The following is a 19,870-nucleotide window of genomic DNA, read 5'->3' as shown; positions in this document are numbered from 1 at the left end:
GAAGTTCTTGTCATTCCTTGAGCACCAAGCTCCTCACATATGAGTTTTTCCATATGTACCTTTTCTTTGCCATTATATGCATCGATATGACTTAAATTTTGGCCAAGCTGGGTTGCCTGGCTCCTGTGCTTATGCCCAACGTTCTCGTTAGTTCCACTAGGGCATAAAGGGAGCACCTGTGCGATTGTTACCACCGGGTCATCCGGATGTGTACCTCAGACTGGGTGAAGCCTAAAGCTAGCGTTCTTAAGGGAATATTTGGTCAGCGAATTAAAGATGTTTTTTAAAGCTCACTCCATTATGCACCCCCAGAAGTTATACAAACCGTGGTGCTCACATCACAATTCGGACATGTGCATTAAATGCATGCACACCTAGGGAAAGGAACCCTTAACGGAACTATTCTCTCTGGAAGATGTTTCTTACGATATCAATGTAATATAACATAGCTAGCCGGATACAACTTGTCTGTTCAAGCAACTATGACCCCTACGCCTAGTTTTCCAGGCATACCTTGGCCTATTCGGCTGCGACGGTATTCAGAAACACTCCGCACCTTCGGGACCGAAGGTTGAAGCGAAAAGGTCTTCCATGACAAATGATATACAATTCAGCTAGATGAGGAAAGTACACAGTCACTTGGACTCGAAAACCTCCTCCTCTACACCTTCCAACAGGCAGTCTAACTTACAATCCTGTTGGGAATATTTGGCGGCCACCACTACTTGGTCATATACTAAACTAACGGGACTTTCTTCCCCATTCGACCCTACCGGTCCGACACGAGCCATGTGATTAGGATCCAGCTTGGTATATCGCGTCTTCACCATGTCACATGCCTCTCGCGCACCCTCTCGGCATGCCGATATCTTCCACAGCTGGATACGCCGCCGCGCTCCCTTGAACAGCTCTACCAGCTGCTCCATGCTTCCTGGAGGGGGGTCAGATGGCCATAAAGCCTTGGCTACACTCCACATCGCCTGCCGAGCTTGCTCATGCAACTACAACAACCCTTGCAGAAGATCACTCGATGATCCGAACACCTCCTCTTCGGGGCGGTTCGTCAAAACACCTGCAATTACAGCTATGTCAGCTACCGTTACCTCCAAAACTGTTATAAAACAAAAGTGGCGACATACTGAATATGCCGCCTCGCAGCTTCTTGTTCTCCTTCACAGAGTCAGCTAGCTAAGCTCGCACATCTTTCAGTTCTTCACCCAGTTTGGAGTTCGAGTCCTGGGGTTTCTTTTTCTCTTGAACGACTTTTGTCAATACACGCTCGCCCACTGCTAGTAGCTTTTTGGCTCCGCGTTCTTCGCTTCGAGTAGCGTCCAGCTGCTCTTGCACTTGGTCTAACGGCCGAACACAAAGATTGGCACCCAGATTCGCACTATCGGTGTATCATTATGAATTTTCGATAGAAGGAAACATTACCGGGAGATGCCTTGTATTTCTCCAGTTCGGCATTGGCAGCAAGCAGCCGATGCTAACACTTTTCCAGCTCCTGAGCTAGCTGGGTGTTCTTCTCCATAAGCACCTCATACATTGATCCTTAAATCAGTTGTTTCAACTCCTTTAAGTCTCGAGGGCTACTGGCATATGGTTATCATAGTCAGACAAAATAAATTTACCTGCACATCTTTCAAATGTTGCTTTGTGGCCCTGTTAATCCCATCTCGAGCAGCTCGGATGTATGCATCGGCTAAGTTGAAGGCGTTAAACGACCCTTCTAAAAAGCCAGGGTCTTGTAAAATGGCCCGACGGCGCCGATGATTCATCGCACTCTCCACTTCTGAGTTGGTGACGGATACATCATCCGAGTCCTCGGCCGGAGGACAGTCCGGCTTCGCCTCCGCATCGGCCCCCGTCTTTATGGCAGGATTTGAATCCTAGCTGCGGGAAGTACGGCCGCTCGAGCCCCTGGATACGGTTCGGCGCGTCTTTCTCCCGACACATGAATAACAGGAAGGTCACGGTTGGACGTGACTGCTCAGGTGCAGGTTGGCGAATTCATACCTCTTTGATGAGGGCACGGCCGTATCTTCGTTTGCTTTCCTCTTGGAAGGCTCGCCCGGAGTGGGGGACGCTCTCTTCGGAGGTACCCTTGGAGTAGTACGGTGCGCCGAACCCTTCCCCTTTTGAGCACAAGACAGTGCGGTGGGTAAGAAGGAGAGATCTCTTTTGAATAAGGTGTGTTCGGATCACTTACGTGTGAAGCTGGAAGAAGACCGGGGTAGTCGATGATGATGGCCACTTCTGTGCCATCGTAGCTCGTCTGGTAAAACACCCCCTCCACAAGCACCACAAATATATCTGGATCCTCTTCGAACCCGGGATCGAGCTCCCAGTTGTGGTCCTCCGGCTGTGGGGCGGGACTATAAAATCCCTCGGTGACCTTTCGCCAGTGCTGTCATAAGCAAACATGCTAGAAGTTTATCAAAGGCAATTCGGAGATGGAAGAAGTAAATACAGAGGGGTCGGGCCTTACCCACCTGGGAGGGTTATACATAGAGTACCCGCCTCTACATTTGATGCGAAGAAATTCCTTTTCCTCCCCTTTGAACAGTTTGGCTAATATCTTAGCCAAAGCGACAGGAGTATCCGGACCTTTCCGGCCGGAGCGAGAGGCGTCATCCTCCCCATTGTATTGCCACATGGGAAGCCCTATGTATTGGAGCGGATGAACCCCTCGCGCTATGGAAATCGCCATAACCTTGATTACTGTGAGTCCGGACTGGGTGAGCTCTTTTATCCTGCTCATCAGCTGACAAACCTCTGCGCCGTCTTCCTCTTCAAGACTCCAGGGATGCCAACTGTGGTGTTTCTTCAGCGGGACGCGAGCAAATTTAAGAAGACCCTTTCAAATCGGGTTAGGAAGCACAACGTCCTCTATATAAAACCATTCGGATGGCCATTCATCAGGTGCCTTCCTTCGTGTGCCGGATGGATATCCGGTATCGGCGACGCGCCATATTTCGGCTCCACCCACTTCAAATATTGACCCTTCGTGATTGCGCGGGACGAGACAGAACAACTTCCTCCACAACTCGAAATGAGCCTCGACGCCTAGGAAGAGTTCGCATAAAGCAACGTAACCCGCAATGTGTAGAATAGAGGTCGGAGTGAAGTTGTGCAGCTGGAGGCCATAGTATTTCAGAAGCCCTCGGAGGAACAGATGGATTGGAAATCCAACACCTCTTAGTAGGTAGGGGACAAAACACACTCGCTCCCCCCGGACGGATTGGGGAAGTCCTCTGCCTGAGTCCCCTCATTGAAGAAAGCTAGCCCCGTTCGAACAGGGACTAGATCTGCATGGGGAAGGAATCCCTGCATTTGCAACTTCGTCAATTGGCTATGAGACACGGAACACCTCTCCCACTCACCTTTCTCTGGACCAGGACGAGCGGAGGAGCTGGGAACACTAGCCATGCTGGAATGGTTTCTCCTAAGCAGTCTCCGGGGATTTCTTCCGCGTAGCGCTGAATGGATCTGGGATCCAATCTCTTTAAATAGGCGCTCTTCCTCGCATGGATGGGGTGTTATTCGCAAAAATACCCTGACTTTCCACATTCACTCGACACGTGGAGGACGAAGATTATTCAAACGCGCAGAAGCCAAGGAGGCAACATTGGATCGATGGCCGAATACATTACTTGGGGATCAGTGAAGGGGGAACCCGCCTTGCAATGCCGAAGACAATATGTGTGCCGAGCACCTCGCTATTGAAGACTGGTTCGGGGGCTACTGAGGGAGTCCTGGACTAAGGGGTCCTCGGGCGTCCGGCCTATTATCCATGGGCCGGACTGGTGGGCTGTGAAGACATGAAGGCCAAAGACTGCACCGTGTCCGAATTGAACTCTAGTTGGCATGGAAGGCAACCTTGGTGACCGAAGATTCCTTCTTATGTAACCGACTCCATGTAAACCCTAGATCCCCTCGGTGTCTATATAAACCGAAGGGGATAGTCCGAAAAGGACACCACATATACTCATTACCATATTCATAGGCTAGACTTCTAGGGTTTAGCCATTACGATCTCGTGGTAGATCAACTCTTGTAATACTCATATTCATCAAGATCAATCAAGCAGGAAGTAGGGTATTACCTCCATAGAGAGGGCCCAAACCTGGGTAAACATCGTGTCCCCCGTCTCCTATTACCATCGATCCTAGACGCGCAGTTCGGGACCCCCTACCCGAGATCCGCCGGTTTTGACACCGACAATTAGTTGCACTTCCAGGATCACCCCACCCTGGCCCGTCTAGCTGGGGTAGGCAATGCGTCCAACACGTTGTGGGCCTCCTGGCCAAGACCAGTCATAGCATTGATTGCCACACACCGGCCCTACTGGCCAAGGCGGGCAACCCGACGAGCTTCGACCGAAGTGTGCCTCGTCTTGTGGCCCTCCTAGCCAAGATGATAAGGCATTAGTGTGAGGGAAGCAGGTCCCCCAACCCGTCCCTTCTGGTCAGACACGATGCCTAGGCGGGTGGCCCCCGGCACCGCCTCATCTCCTATAGAAACTCCATGAGCACTCGACATGGTGCCCGCCATATCGCCTGGTGTTGTAGCAGCCTTATCAGCCACCACAAGCTCACTGACAAGTGAGGCAGCCTCCACCATCGGTCCCTCCAGAGCTTTGAAGAGATTCCTCCTGCCAGTACCTCCTCTCGGGATCTCTTCACTTGAAGGTACACCCCCCAAATTTGGGAATTGACGCGATGACCCTTGTTCCTTCTAGCAGGCATCAACATGGAGGTTGCGAAAATACATAGGTTTCCTATTTTCTTTTGGGATACGACAAAATTGCTCAGACTTGTGACCAACTAACCCGCAACACTCACAATATTTTGGTAGCTTCACTTGTCCTAGTCGTGGCTTATATAGAGTATGCCATGAATAGGAGTTACAATGGCTGGTGTCAAATGTAAACCTAATGGCTTATTAACTGTTGGTTGTTTCTTCTAATTAGATGGTGTAATAGCTATGTGATGACCCACAAGTATAGGGGATCAATCGTAGTCCTTTAAGTGAGTAAGATTGTCGAACCCAACGAGGATCAGAAGGAATTGATAAGCAGTTTTCAGCAAGTTACTCCCAGCAAGTGTTGTAAGTAGTAGTAATAGATAGTTTGGTAGCAAGCTAATTCGTAACAAGTAGCAAGTAACAAATAGTAACAAAGGTGCAATAAGGTGGCCCAATCCTTTTTATAGCAAAGGACAAGCCGAAAGTACTTCTTATGGTGAGCAAAACGTTCTTGAGGACACGCGTGAATCTCATCTAGTTACGGTCATCATGTTTAGTTGTTTTTCCTTCACTACTTTGATAATTTAATATGTGGGTAGAGCGGTGCTGGGGTGATGTTCTTACTTAAACAAACAACCCACTTATGATTACCCCCTCTCGCAAGCATTCGCAACAACGAAAGAAGAATTAAGATAAAATTAACCAAAACATGAAACATATGGATCCAAATCCGCTCCTTACGAAATAGTGCATAAGCTAGGTTGGAAGCTTCTGTCACTCTCGCAACCCAGCATCTACTTACTACTTCCAATGTCTCCCCCAGGCCCAAACATGGTGAAGTGTCATGTAGTCGACATTCACACGACACCGCTATAGGAAGAACAACATACACCTCATCAAAATATTGAATGAATACCAACTTCACATGATTACTTATAACAAGATTTCTCCCATGTCCTTAAGAACAAACATAACTAGCCACAAATCATATTCATGTTCATGACCAGAGGAGAATAATATGTGATTAACAATCTGAACATATGATCTTCCACCAAATAAACCAACTAGCATCAACCTACACGATGTAATAAACACCACTAGAAACCCACATGTACAAATATGAGGTTTTGAGACAAAGATTGAATACAAGAGATGAACCAGGGTTTGAGATGAGATGGTGCTGGTGAAGATGTTGATGGAGATGAGTCCTCCCACGATAAGAGGAATGTTAGTGATGTCGTTGGCTTCGATTTCTCCCTCCTGGAGGGAAGTATCCCCTGCGGAATCGCTCCGCGGGAGAGCAAATGTGCTCATGTCCAGGTTCCACCTCAAGACAGTGGTGCTTCCTCCCGAAAGTCTTCTTCTATTTTTAGGGCATATGGCTTCATATAGCAGAAGAGGGGCACCGGAGGCCTTCTGTGGCGAGTCCTAGTGCCTTGTGGGCCCACGGTGAGTCCCCTCGGGTACTTTTTCCTTCGATTATTTTTTATAAATTCCAAAAATACTACCCGTAGAATTTTAGGTCATTTGGAGCTCTGGAGAATTGTTATCTCTATCGTAGCTCTTTTAGGTCAAGAATTCCACCTGCCGGCAATTTCCCTCTTCATATAGATCTTGCATATTAAGACAAAAAAGACATTAGAATTGCATAATAAAGTGAAACATTGATAAATACATTATAAATAACAGTAGGAAAGCAATGATGCAAAATGGACGTATCACTGTGTTTAATGCGCAATAACGAGGTACTAGTAACAAGGTTCAAAATATCATACATCGGGGTCGTATCGGTTTGCCTTGAGCATATCGGGTGATATATTGGATGATATGTAGATATATCAGAGGAAATATGTCTATATTTTTCCCATATTCTTGTTCAAAAATTTATTTTCTTTACCTAATATTAAAGGGAAGATTGTTTCTCCATTTTTTTGTCTAGCGTGGTTTCATACGTCGTCATAAATTTTGTATGTCACTTCTGAGATTTTTTTTAAAACCATCAGCATGTCCTTCCTTAGCTTCTGTCACTCTCACAACCCATCATCTACTTACTACTTCCAATGTCTCCCCCAGGCCCAAACATGGTGAAGTGTCATGTAGTCGACATTCACACGACACCTCTATAGGAAAAACAACATACGCATCATCAAAATATTGAACGAATACCAACTTCACATGATTACTTATAACAAGATTTCTACCATGTCCTTAAGAACAAACATAACTAGCCACAAATCATATTCATGTTCATGACCAGAGGAGAATAATATGTGATTAACAATCTGAACATATGATCTTCCACCAAATAAACCAACTAGCATCAACCTACACGATGTAATAAACACCACTAGCAACCCACATGTACAAATATGAGGTTTTGAGACAAAGATTGAATACAAAAGATGAACCAGGGTTTGAGATGAGATGGTGTTGGCGAAGATGTTGATGGAGATGAGTCCTCCCACGATAACAGGAATGTTGGTGATGTCGTTGGCTTCGATTTCTCCCTCCCGGAGGGAAGTATCCCCTGCGGAATCGCTCCGCGGGAGAGCAAAAGTGCTCATGTCCAGGTTCCACCTCAAGACAGTGGCGCTTCCTCCCGAAAGTCTTCTTCTATTTTTAGGGCATATGGCTTCATATAGCAGAAGAGGGGCACCGGAGGCCTTCTGCGGCGAGTCCTGGTGCCTTGTGGGCCCATGGTGAGTCCCCTCGGGTACTTTTTCCTTCGATTATTTTTTATAAATTTCAAAAATATTATCCGTAGAATTTTAGGTCATTTGGAGCTCTGGAGAATAGTTATCTCTATCGTAGCTCTTTTAGGTCTAGAATTCCACCTGCCGGCAATTTCCCTCTTCATATAGATCTTGCATATTTAGACAAAAAAGATATTAGAATTACATAATAAAGTGAAACATTGATAAATACATTATAAATAACAGTAGGAAAGCAATGATGCAAAATGGATGTATCACTATGTTTAATGCGCAATAACGAGGTACTAGTAACAAGGTTCAAAATATCGTACATCGGGGTCATATCGGTTTGCCTTGAGCATATCGGGTGATATATTGGATGATATGTAGATATATCAGAGGAAATATGTCTATATTTTTTCCCATATTCTTGTTCAAAAATTTCTTTTCTTTACCTAATATTAAAGGGAAGATTGTTTCTCCATTTTTTTTGTCTAGCGTGGTTTCGTACGTCGCTTCTGAGATTTTTTTTAAAACCATCAGCACGTCCTTCCTTAGTTTTTCCATAAATTTCGTACGTCGCTTCTGAGATTTTTTTTAAAACCATCAGCACGTCCTTCCTTAGTTTTTCGTTTTAAAGGAAAGTGAAAAAAGGGACCCAAGGAGGATCGAACACAGAACCTCCAATTTTAGCACTAAGGTGCTAGCCACTCGCCCTTCTGGTGTTTTGTGTTGAAAAGCAGCGCTACCCTGTAAATGTACAGTGACATTCCTGTTTTTTTTTTAAAAACCGGCCAAAGATAGGAGGCCGGAGGGAGGACTGTACACGGGGCCTTGAGTTTGCAGGCGAACGTGTTAGCCGCTCAACTAGATCGAGTTTGGTGACAAAATTAGCCCTGGGCCATAAATATACACTGAATATTTTTCAGTATACGGTGGGTATTTTTTTCAAATGTAATTTTTTAACTAGCAACAAAATTCTGAAATGTTTGAAAAAAGTGAATTTAAAAATGCACAATGAAGTTTTTGTAGTATACAGTGCATATTTTTCAAATACACACCGAACACTTTTTAATATATGTTGATATTTTTTAAATGCACATTGAACAAATTTCCTATACACGATGAACTTTTCATATATACAGTGAAGAGTTTTCAAATGTATGGTGAACCTTTTTTCTATACGGTGAACTTTTTTTATTATGTGATTTTTTTAAGAACATGAATAAATTTTGGAATTACGAACTTCTATTGAAAAACGATACCAATATTTTCTAAAAATTTGAACAAATTTTGAAATTCTGAATGAAAGGTCCGAAAAAGTCGGATTCTAAACGCTACCTTCAGCGAAGCGACAACATTTTGACGCTCACAAGGGTCAAATAGAATCGGCTGCGTTTCATACACCGAGTCACAATTTGTGTATGTCATTCCTTGTGCGAACAAGCCTTGGCGAACACTCTTCTCTCATGGACTTAGGCCTACTTGAGTTTCATTTTTTTAGAAAATCAGCAAAAAAATATGTGCATTACTGGGATTCAAACTGGCTACATGAGGTGCAAATCCCACCACATTAACCAACTACGCCAGCCAACTCTCATGAAATAAACTAAACTACACTAGAACGGATGAAATTATTTTCGTCCCAATCCCAAACAATTCGCGCACTTGCAATACTACATCTTTTTGTTATTTTCTTCAAGTAATCATCGGCCCAATTCAGATTGCAACCTGAAAGTAGTATGAGATCTAACTATAGCTTCACCAATCAACCATTACTAATGGATTCACACAACAATGTTGGTGCCACATATCCAAATTAAGACAAGAGCACACACAAGTTGATAGTGTGCCTATTCATTTACTAAACCTTGTGTAGTCTAAGTTCATATATATTTCAGTGGTAGAGCCAGAAGAGAGAATTAGGCAACTACTGATTTGGTAGAGCCAATCAGGGCAAGCAAGCGTGGTTCCACACAACTAGCAAATGATAGATCTTGTTGTGGCAGTGGGCGCATGTAGCGAATCGACACATGTCATGGGAGTGGGTGTATCCCCTAGAATCATGAATGGATATTAGTTGCTTGGAGCTGTAGGCGAGTTTCCTTGGCGGCGACCGACTGGCATGCTACCGAGTTAGCGCTCAATGTGGTAGGAGATAAGTGTCAAACATTGTTATTGGCCACACATTATCATGTCCGATATTTTGAACTAACCTCCTAAAGCACCCTACTATGGAGCGACCGATCATTTTTTACATAAGCGACCTGGACTGTAACCCAATTCCTCGATTTGGAAAACCTTCGTACATGACCACAGATGTTTGCTCCATAACAAAGCACGAGGGTTGTGTAGGAGACATTGCATGGAGCATGTGCTTGAGGGACACAGAGGGCAACCCTCAACCCCAGCTCAAGAGATTAGTTTAAGCATTCCCTTGCACTTGCACGGTTTAATCCATTGGGCTAGTGCAATTCAATGACAGGTGTGTCATGTGATGGTCAAGCTCATCGTCTTATGATTAATCACGTCTAGATGCATTATGATCAAGTGGACACCGGGGTCACTGTCAGTGAGGGCGAAAATTAGGAAAAGCGGCGATAGATGGATGCCATGTTAAAATAGAGCACCTGGACTTGCAGAATAGAGGACATGGACTTGCACAACGCGTGAGGTGGAGTCTTTGAGTCATTATTAGGCTAGATGTTTATGATATTATTATTTATCTCCCGTTGCAACGCACGGGCATTTGTGCTACTAAGTAAAAAAAGTATGGTGTCAACGCTCTAGCATAACAAATTTAAATTCCTTGTTTATGACTTGTTAACTAATAAACTATCTATGATAGATTCACAAAATCCTCACTTCAAGATTAAAACAATACATTATATATGTGTTCTATGAAACATTATGCATGACTTTGAAAATACATAATCTATTTTCACCGATTTATGATAAATAATTGTCCTTATCGACGTACTGGTTTATGTCAGTAGGTACATCAGGTCACATATCGGCCATATCGGTCGATATTTTGGTCCATATCAGATGATATGTGTGAAAATGATATTTGCAAAATGATATGGTATATTTATATTGGTGGATCCCCCACACTGATATATCAGTCATATTAACTTAGATTTAAAAGTTTGAGTAGTAACTCTTGGAATAATGGCGTAGTGAATGAAGCTTTGGTATATACTCCACAAATAATGCTTCTGCCGTTTGGCTGCTTTCATCCGACGGAGGTAAGTCGAGTGAATATAGACAATTATGAATCCTAGTCGACCTCCACTCGGGTAGCATGTCCTGGCTGATTAAACCCCAACATGTAGGATGATATATTTGTTGGGAAACGTAGCATAAATTCAAAATTTTCCTACGTGTCACCAAGATCTATCTATGGAGTCATCTAGCAACGAGGGAGGAGTGGATCTACATACCCTTGTAGATCGCGCACGGAAGCGTTCAAGAGAACGGGGTTGATGGAGTCGTACTCGTCGTGATCCAAATCACCGATGATCCTAGCGCCGAACGGACGGCACCTCCGCGTTCAACACACGTACGGAGCAGCGACGTCTCCTCCTTCTTGATCCAGCAAGGGGGGAGGAGAGGTTGATGGAGATCCAGCAGCACGATGGCGTGGTGGTGGAAGTAGCGGGATTCCAACAGGGCTTCGCCAAGCGCTGCGGGAGGAGGGAGATGTGTCATGGGAGGGGGAGGGAGGCGCCAGGGCTTATGTATGGTTGCCCTCCCTTCCCCCCACTATATATAGGGCCAAGGGAGAGGGGGGGCGCAGCCTTGGCCCTTCCTCCAAGGAAGGGTGCGGCCAGGGAGGAGTCCCACCTCCCCAAGGCACCTAGGAGGTGCCTTCCCCCTTTAGGACTCTTCCTTTCCCTCATCTCTCGGCGCATGGGCCTCTTGGGGCTAGTGCCCTTGGCCCATATAGACCAAGGCGCACCCCCTACAGCCCATGTGCCCCCCCGGGGTAGGTGGCCCCACCCGGTGGACCCCCGGGACCCTTCCGGTGGTCTCGGTACAATACCGGTGACCCCGAAACTTGTCCCGGTGGCCGAAATAGCACTTCCTATATATAATTCTTTACCTCCGGACCATTTCGGAACTCCTCGTGACGTCCGGGATCTCATCCGGGACTCCGAACAACTTTCGGGTTACCGCATACTAATATCTCTATAACCCTAGCGTCACCGAACCTTAAGTGTGTAGACCCTGCTGGTTCGGGAGACATGCAGACATGACCGAGATGACTCTCCGGTCAATAACCAACAGCGGGATCTGGATACCCATGTTGGCTCTCACATGTTCCACGATGATCTCATCGGATGAACCACGATGTCAAGGATTCAATCAATCCCGCATACAATTCCCTTCGTCTATCGGTACGATACTTGCCCGAGATTCGATCGTCGGTATCCCGATACCTTGTTCAATCTCATTACCGGCAAGTCTCTTTACTCGTTACGTAACACATCATCCCGTGATCAACTCCTTGATCACATTGTGCACATTATGATGATGTCCTACCGAGTGGGCCCAGAGATACCTCTCCGTCACACGAAGTGACAAATCCCAGTCTCGATTCGTGCCAACCCAACAGACACTTTCGGAGATACCTGTAATGTACCTTTATAGCCACCCAGTTACGTTGTGACATTTGGCACACCCAAAGTATTCCTACGGTATCCGGGAGTTGCACAATCTCATGGTCTAAGGAAATGATACTTGACATTAGAAAAGCTTTAGCGAACGAACTACACGATCCTTGTGCTAGGCTTAGGATTGGGTCTTGTCCATCACATCATTCTCCTAATGATGTGATCCCGTTATCAACGACATCCAATGTCCATGGTCAGGAAACCGTAACCATCTATTGATTAACGAGCTAGTCAACTAGAGGCTTACTAGGGACATGGTGTTGTCTATGTATCCACACATGTATCTGAGTTTCCTATCAATACAATTCTAGCATGGATAATAAACGATTATCATGAACAAGGAAATATAATAATAACCAATTTATTATTGCCTCTAGGGCATATTTCCAACAGTCTCCCACTTGCACTAGAGTCAATAATCCAGTTCACATCGCTATGTGACTAACACTCAAGGTCACATCCCCATGTGACTAACACCCAAAGAGCTTACTAGAGTCAATAATCTAGTTCACATTACCATGTGATTAACACTCGATGAGTTCTGGGTTTGATCATGTTATGCTTGTGAGAGATGTTATAGTCAACGGGTCTGAATCTTTCAGATCCGAATGTACTTCGCAAATTTCTATGTCATCTTGTAGATGCAACTACTATGCTACAATTGGAGCTATTCCAAATAACTGTTATACTATACGAATCCAATTTTACTACTCAGAATAATCTGGATTAGTGTCAAAGTTTGCATCGGCGTAACCCTTTACGACGAACTCTTTTACCACCTCCATAATCGAGAAAATTCCTTAGGCCACTAGTTACTAAGGATAACTTTGACCACTGTCTTGTGATCCATTCTTGGATCACTCTTGTACCCCTTGACTGACTCATGGCAAGGCACATTTCAGGTGCGGTACACAGCATAGCATACTGTAGGGCCTATGTCTTAAGCATAGGGGACGACCTTCGTCCTTTCTCTCTATTCTGCCGTGGTCGAGCTTTAAGTCTTAACTTCATATCTTACATCTCAGGCAAGAACTCCTTCTTTGACTGATCCATCTTGAACACCTTCAAGATCATGTCAAGGTATGTTCTCATTTGAAAGTACTATTAAGCGTTTTGATCTATCCTTATAGATCTTAATGCTCAATACTCAAGTAGCCTAATCCAGGTTTTCCATTGAAAAACACTTTTTCAAATAACCCTATATGCTTTCCAGAAATTCTACGTCATTTCTGATCAACAATATGTCAATAACATATATTCATCAGAAATTCTATAGTGCTCCCACTCACTTCTTTGGAAATACAAGTTTCTCATAAACTTTGTATACACCCAAAATCTTTGATCATCTCATCAAAGCATACATTCCAACTCCGAGATGCTTACTCTAGTCCTTAGAAGGATTGCTGGAGCTTTGCATACTTATTAGCATCTTTCAGGATTGACAAAAACCTTCCGGTTGTATCACATACAACCTTTCCTCAAGAAAATCGTCGAGGAAACAATGTTTTGACATCCTATCTGCATGATTTCATAAATAATGCAGTAATCGCTAATATAATTCCAACAGACTCTTAGCATCGCTACGAGTGAGAAAGTCTCATCGTAGTCAACTCCTTGAACTTGTCGGGAAACATCTTAACGACAAGTCGAGCTTTCTTAATGGTGATACTTACCATCATTGTCCGTCTTCCTTTTAAAATCCATCTGTACTCAATAGCCTTACGACCATCGAGCCGTTCTGCCAAAGTCTACACTTTGTTTTCATACATGGATCCTCTCTCGGATTTTATGGCCTCGAGCCATTTATCGGAATCCGGGCCCACCATCGCTTCTCCATAGCTCGTAGGTTCATTGTTGTCTAGCAACATGACTTCCAAGATAGGATTACGTACCACTCTGAAGTAGTACACATCCTTGTCATCCTACGAGGTTTGGTAGTGACTTGATCTGAAGTTTCATGATCACTATCATAAGCTTCCACTTCAATTGGTGTAGGTGCCACAGGAACAACTTCCTGTGCCCTGCCAGACACTAGTTGAAGAGACGGTTCAATAACCTCATCAAGTCTCCACCATCCTCCCACTCAATTCTTTCGAGAGAAACTTTTCCTCGAGAAAGGACCCGATTCTAGAAACAATCCCTTATTGTTTTCGGTTCTGAGACAGGAGGTATACCCAACTGTTTTGGGTGTCCTATGAAGATGCATTTATCCGCTTTGGGTTCGAGCTTATCAGCTTGAAACTTTTCTCGCATAAGCATCATAGCCCCAAACTTTTAAGAAATGATAGCTTAGGTTTCTCTAAACCATAGTTCATACGGTGTCATCTCATCGGAATTACGTGGTGCCCTATTTAAAGTGAATGTGGTTGTCTCTAATGCCTAACCCATAAACTATCGTGGTAATTCAATAAGAGACATCATGGTATGCATCATATCCAATAGGGTGCAGTTATGATGTTCGGACACACCATCACACTATGGTGTTCCAGGCTGTATTAGTTGTGAAACAATTTCCACAATGTCTTAATTCTGTGCCAAACTCGTAATTCAGATATTCATCTCTATGATCATATCATAGATATTTTATCCTCTTGTCACGACGATCTTTCAACTTCACCCTGAAATTTCTTGAACCTTTCAATAATTCAGACTCGTGATTCATCAAGTAAATATACTCAACATCTACTCAAATCATCTGTGAAGTAAGAACATAACAATATCCACTACATGCCTCAGCACTCATTGGACTGCACACATCAAAATGTATTACTTCCAACAAGTTGCTTTCTAGTTCCATTTTACTGAAAATGAGGCTTTCAGTCATCTTGCCCATGTGGTATGATTTGCATGTCCCAAGTGATTCAAAATCAAGTGAGTCAAAACGGTCCATTTGCATGGAGTTTCTTCATGCATATACATCAATAGACATGGTTCGCATGTCTCAAACTTTTCAAAACCGAGTGAGCCCAAAGATCCATCAACATGGAGCTTCTTCATGCATTCTATACCGATATGACTTACGTGGCAGTGCCACAAGTAGGTGGTACTATCATTACTATCTTTTGGCATGAACATGTGTATCACTACGATCGAGATTCAATAAACCATTCATTTTAGGTGCAAGACCATTGAAGGTATTATTCAAATAAACAAAGTAACCATTATTCTCCTCAAATGAATAACCGTATTGCGATAGACATAATCCAATCATGTCTATGCTCAACGCAAACACCAATCTCGATGGTAGAGGGAGCGTGCGATGCTTGATCATATCAACATTGGAAACACTTCCAACACATATCGTCAGCTCACCTTTAGCTAGTCTCCGTTTATTCCGTAGCTTTTATTTCGAGTTACTAACACTTAGCAACCGAACCGGTATCTAATACCCTAGTGCTACTAGGAGTACTAGTAACGTACACATTAACATAATGTATATCCAATATACTTCTATCGACAGTCTTCTCATCTACCAAGTATCTAGGGTAATTCTGCTCCAGTGGTTGTTCCCCTTATTACAGAAGCACTTAGTCTCGGGTTTGGGTTCAACCTTGGGTTTCTTCACTAGAGCAGCAGCTGAATTGCCGTTTCATGAAGTATCCCTTCTTGCCCTTGCCCTTCTTGAAACTAGTGGTTTCATCAACCATCAACAATTGATGCTCCTTCTTGATTTCTACTTTTGTGGTGTCAAACATCGTGAATATCTCAAGGATCATCATATATGTCCCTGATATATCATAGTTCATCATGAAGCTCTAGCAGCTTGGTGGCAATGACTTCAGAGAAACATCACTATCTCATCTGGAAGATCAACTCCCACTCGATTCAAATGATTGTTGTACTTAGACAATCTGAGCACAAGCTCAACAATTGAGCTTTTCTCCCTTAGTTTGCAGGCTAAGAAAATCGTCGAAGGTCTTATACCTCTTGACGTGGGCACGAGCCTGAAATCCCAATTTCAGCCCTCGAAACATCTCATATGTTTCGCGACGTTTCAAAACGTCTTCGGTGCCTTAACTCTAAACCGTTTAACTGAACTATCACGTAGTTATCAAAATGTGTATGTCAGATGTTCGCAACATCCACAGACGACGTTCGAGGTTCAACACACTGAGCGGTGCATTAAGGACATAAGCCTTCTATGAAGCAATGAGGACAATCCTCAGTTTACGGACCTGGTCCGCATAATTGCTACTATCAACTATCAACTAAATTTTCTCTAGGAACATAACTAAACAGTAGAACTAAAGCGCGAGCTATGACATAATTTGCGAAGACCTTTTAACTATGTTCAGGATAATTAAGTTCATCTTATGAACTCCCACTCAGATAGACATCCCTCTAGTCATCTAAGTGATTACATGATCCGAGTCAACTTGGCCGTGTCCGATCATCACGTGAGACGGACTAGTCAACATCGGTGAACATCTTCATGTTGATCGTATCTTCCATACGACTCATGTTCGACCTTTCGGTCTCTTGTGTTCCGAGGCCATGTCTGTACATGCTAGGCTCGTCAAGTCAACCTAAGTGTTTCGCGTGTGTTCCGAGGCCATGTCTGTACATGCTAGGCTCGTCAACACCCGTTGAATTGAACGTAAGAATCTATCACACCCGATCATCACGTGGTGCTTCGAAACAACGAATGTCGCAACGGTGCACAGTTAGGGGGAACACTTTCTTGAAATTATATGAGGGATCATCTTATTTATTACCATCGTTCTAAGTAAACAAGATGCAAAAACATGATAAACATCACATGCAATCAAATAGTGACATGATATGGCCAATATCATATTGCTCCTTTTGATCTCCATCTTCGAGGCTCCATGATCATTATCGTCACCGGCATGACACCATGATCTCCATCATCATGATCTCTATCATCGTGTCTTCATGAAGTTGTCTCGTCAACTATTACTTCTACTACTACAGCTAACGGTTAGCAATAAAGTAAAGTAATTACATTACGTTTATGTTGACACGCAGGTCATAAATAAATTAAGACAACTCCTATGGCTCCTGCCGGTTGTCATACTCATTGACATGCAAGTCGTGATTCCTATTACAAGAACATGATCAATCTCATACATCACATATATCATTCATCACATCCTTTTGGCCATATCACATCACATAGCATACCCTGCAAAAACAAGTTAGACGTCCTCTAATTGTTGTTTGCATGTTTTACGTGGCTGCTATGGGTTTGGATAATAACCAACAGCGGGATCTGGATACCCATGTTGGCTCCCACATGTTCCACGATGATCTCATCGGATGAACCACGATGTCAAGGATTCAATCAATCCCGCATACAATTCCATTTGTCTATCGGTACGATACTTGCCCGAGATTCGATCGTGGGTATCCCGATACCTTGTTCAATCTCGTTACCGGCAAGTCTCTTTACTCGTTCCGTAACACATCATCCCGTGATCAACTCCTTGATCACATTGTGCACATTATGATGATGTCCTACCGAGTGGGCCCAGAGATACCTCTCCGTCACACGGAGTGACAAATCCCAGTCTCGATTCGTGCCAACCCAACAGACACTTTCGGAGATACCTGTAATGTACCTTTATAGCCACCCAGTTACGTTGTGACGTTTGGCACGCCCAAAGTATTCCTACGGTATCCGGGAGTTGCACAATCTCATGGTCTAAGGAAATGATACTTGACATTAGAAAAGCTTTAGCGAACGAACTACACGATCCTTGTGCTAGGCTTAGGATTGGGTCTTGTCCATCACATCATTCTCCTAATGATGTGATCCCGTTATCAACGACATCCAATGTCCATGGTCAGGAAACCGTAACCATCTATTGATTAACGAGCTAGTCAACTAGAGGCTTACTAGGGACATGGTGTTGTCTATGTATCCACACATGTATCTGAGTTTCCTATCAATACAATTCTAGCATGGATAATAAACGATTATCATGAACAAGGAAATATAATAATAACCAATTTATTATTGCCTCTAGGGCATATTTCCAACAATATTGGTACTCGATTAAGGGGTGTGTAAAAATCAAATTTATCTTCCGTCTCATATGAAACATCGTTGTAACATATTTCTTGCCGTGAGTAATTTAAGTTTCTTTTTTTTAACATTAAAACAACAGGAGAGGCTCCCACTGTTGCTTTATTGATGAGTAATTTAAGTTTCTCGACAAATTGATTATTGTATACTACAATTTAAGCATGCTCATTGCTATTTCGATGATGCACTAAGGGGCCCCGGCCCGTGAAATATAAGGGCTGGCCCTGATTGTTGCCTCTCAACCCATAGCTAGTATACCATATATTTTTCCGTTAGTTTACCTTTTTCGAGAGATTATGTTAGTTTACCTTTTTTACGGTTGATTATGTTGGTTTACCTGCCTTTTTTTAGAAACACCTTTTTTACGCGTAAAGCAGAACTTTATTAATCAAAATCCACATGAAGTGGGATGCGTCTTTGGTCACAGGGCTGACCAAACCAGACGTGGCGACCAGGACCTCTAGAAAGAGAAAATTTAGCTAGACTATGTGCTTCATAATTAACAGCACGATTCTCAAAAGTAAAATTACAATGAAAGGAAGAAGCTTTAAGATTGATCTCGCTTATGATTCCTCCATATCTCCCCCGCGAGCTCGCATTGATGTCCAGAACCACCTGTCTGCAGTCTGAAGCAATGACGAAGTTCATGATGTTCAGGTCTTCTCCTAGCGAAAGTGCCTCACGGCAAGCTATCGCTTCCAAAGTAGTTGGATCAAAGGTTCCTTCAATTATTAAAGCCGAACTACCAATGTAGTTGCCTACTTCGTCCCTGCATACTGCCACTGCCGAGCCTCCTCATGATAGCACCCCTGCGTCGACATGGATCTTGCGAAAGCCAAGGGGTGGTTTCTTTGGTCTCTGTTGCTGCACAGCTTGGGTCTCGATATGTGGACTAGGTCGTCGTTTTCTGTTGCTAATGATCCTGATACGTCTCCAACGTATCTATAATTTTTGATTGTTCCATGCTATTATATTATCTGTTTTGGATGTTTATGGGCTTTATTATACACTTTTATATTATTTTGGGACTAACCTATTAACCGGAGGCCCAGCCCAAATTGATGTTTTCTTGCCTATATCAGTATTTTGAAGAAAAGGAATATCAAATGGAGTCCAAATGGAATGAAACCTTCGGAAGAGTTATTTTTGGAATGGGAGCAACCCAGGAAACTTGGAGTAGACGTCAGGGGAGCTTCGAGGTGGCCATGAGGCAGGGAAGCGCGCCTGCCCCCTGGGCGCACCCCCACCCTCGTGGGCCTCTCGTGGCTCCCCTGACTGACTTCTTTCACATATATATGTCCATATACCCTAAAAACATCGAGAAACAGAATAGATCGGGAGTTCCACCGCCAGAAGCCTCCGTAACCACCAAAAACCAATCTAGACCTATTCCGGCACCCTGCCGGAGGGGGGAATCCCTCTCCGATGGCCATCTTCATCATTTCGACGCTCTCCATGACGAGGAGGGAGTAGTTCACCCTCGGGGCTGAGGGTATGTACCAGTAGCTATGTGTTTGATCTCTCTCTCGTGTTCTTGAGTCGGCACGATCTTGATGTATCGCGAGCTTTGCTATTATATTTGGATCTTATGATGTTTCTCCCCCTCTACTCTCTTGTGATGAATTGAGTTTTCCCTTTGAAGTTATCTTATCGGATTGAGTCTTTGAGGATTTGAGAACACTTGATGTATGTCTTGCATGTGCTTA

This window comes from Triticum aestivum, chromosome 1A (genome assembly GCF_018294505.1).
Source record: "Triticum aestivum cultivar Chinese Spring chromosome 1A, IWGSC CS RefSeq v2.1, whole genome shotgun sequence".
In the NCBI taxonomy this organism is placed as follows: Eukaryota; Viridiplantae; Streptophyta; class Magnoliopsida; order Poales; family Poaceae; genus Triticum; species Triticum aestivum.
This window is presented reverse-complemented; position numbering follows the sequence as displayed.